This window comes from Fundulus heteroclitus, unplaced genomic scaffold, assembly GCF_011125445.2.
Source record: "Fundulus heteroclitus isolate FHET01 unplaced genomic scaffold, MU-UCD_Fhet_4.1 scaffold_401, whole genome shotgun sequence".
Taxonomy (NCBI): Eukaryota; Metazoa; Chordata; class Actinopteri; order Cyprinodontiformes; family Fundulidae; genus Fundulus; species Fundulus heteroclitus.
In genome coordinates this window covers 44556-46900 of record NW_023396815.1, presented here as the reverse complement: position 1 = coordinate 46900, position 2345 = coordinate 44556, and positions in this window count along the sequence as shown.

Genomic DNA, 2345 nt, shown 5'->3' with positions numbered 1-2345 from the left:
ACGTCGGACGTCTGCGACGGACCCCTCTGGGTCCCACGTCGGAGTCTCGGACCCCCCTGGGTACCTACGTCGCACGTCAGTGACGGACCCCTCTGGGTTCCTACGTCGCACGTCCGTGGCGGGCCCCTCTGGGTTCCCACGTCGCAGGTCAGAAGAGGCAGGTCCTCCTGGACCACCTCTCTGGACTTGGGCAGAGGCAGATCCGAGGCGCCTTCCAGATCCTCGGGGACAGACTCAGGGGCCGAGGCGTCTTCCAGACCCTCGGGGACAGACTCAGGGGCCGAGGCGTCTTCCAGACCCTCGGGGACAGGTTTAGGTCGGCTGTAGAAGGCCTGAAGGGCTGATCTATAATGTCCCTCAACCTCCTTTAATTTTCCCTCCAGCTCCTCTGAATAACGACTGAGAAGAGCCTCCCTGAGGCGTTTAATTATGGGTGCAAACGTCCTTATTTTGTCCTCCAACTCCTTGTGAACAGCTTCTGCATCACCACTAGGAGGAGCTGTGGGCGGGGTCGGACAGGGAAGTGGAGGACCCCGGTCTGCTGAACAGGAAGCAGCGGAAGGAGATGACGGGGCAACCGGCAAGGGCTGAGCAGCACCGACCGTTTGAGGCTGACCAGGCTCAACTGACGGCTGCTTAGAACGGCTGGCGGAGTGGTCAACAAGCCGTCGTCTCTTCCTCCGGCGGCGGGATGATGGGCTTGGCGGAGATACTGATTCCTCCTGACGGAAGGGGACCGCCGACGCCAACGGCGATTCATGCGCCTCATCGCCAGGAGAAGGAAATGGGACCGACTCCAAAAAAAGGTCCGGACGGAGCTCCTGGATCACCTCCGCGTCAACCTCCAGAAAAAAGTCCGGATCTGGCTTGAACGGCGGTGAAGGGGACTGACAGAAGAAATCCGGTGAGTGGTTGCTAGAGGTGAATGGAGCGCAGGCCGGGACAAGCATAGCTCCTCCGGTACGGAGAGGATGTGTTGGCTTTGGATTCATGGGGCTGGATTATACTGTAATGATTTGATGTGGTGAATCCAAAGTTAAGCCAAACACGGAGCTTATGCTAAAAAAGGGTTTTTATTGAAAAAGATGACGGATCCTCCAGGGTAAAAAAAGGCTGGGACAGACTCAAAAAACAGGACAGAAAATTCGGGGTAAACAACATATAACGTAAACAGAGGCTGCAAAGCTCTTACCATGAGGTAACGGACAGGGACGAGACGAGATAATCCAGCAACTGAGCAGAAACGAAGGTGGGCTTAAATAGACGAACGGAACAGAAGAGCAGGGCGGGACTAATTAACCAAAACAGGTGGAAAAAATAAAGGGAGCAACAGACTGATAGACAAAAACTTAAGGTAAGAAATAAGGCTAAACAGGCAAGGGCTGAAATAAACTAATAACAAAGGCCAGATAACAAAAACAGGCTAAGCATAACTCTAACACAAGAAACAGAAATAATGCTAAATCAAAACCACAACAGACTGGACTGGAGATGTAACTGTAAAGCTGACTGCAAGAAGGGGCAGAGCAGACTGTACTTCCTGAGGACACTTTGGTTCTTCAGTGTTTACAGCAAGTTGCTGCAGATCTTCTATAAATCATATTTAAATAGGACTGACTTTTGGAACTTGATGTGAATCTTAAGCCCCATTTACACTACCCTTGTTAAACCGATCCATGCTGAGCACGGACCAAGCTTGGATCAGTTAACCATGCCGAGCTTGGTTTTGACGACTGTTCACCCTAGCACAATTTCTCGCCTCTATCACTTAGTGACGATCTACGGTACTACTGCTCTCTGGGATTCAATGAGGGACTCAAGCAAATCAAAATGGCGGCGCCCGTAACTTTCAGGAAGTTATGCTTGGTTATAATTGCTGTAATTGCCTGTACCCATTATTTATTGCTTGTTATGTATTGTGTGTTCCTTAAGCCGGTGTATATGTAGAGCCCTAGAAATACGTTAAGAACGTGAAGATGTCAAATAGATAAGTATAATTATTTTATTGGGAAAACATGTATTTGCTTTTGTGTTTAGTTAGAACAATCAATTTGGTTTATGACTGAATATGTGCTCAAATTACTTTATTTTTGTTCATTGTGATTTCAGAGCTCTCTGTCATGATAATACCCATTTAAGAAAAACACAATGCATTTTGGGAAGAAAAAAAAAGAAAATGTAAAAGAGAAAACATATCTGCTGTATTCTCGAACCATGGATTTTGTTTAATAAAGTTGCACAAAGGCGAAAACCTCTGGTTTATTTTTAGTTTGTTTTAAGGGTGCAACATAAATTTTGGTGTTTCTGCCCGGTCCCGCAAATGTTTTCAGCGACGAGAAGTGATT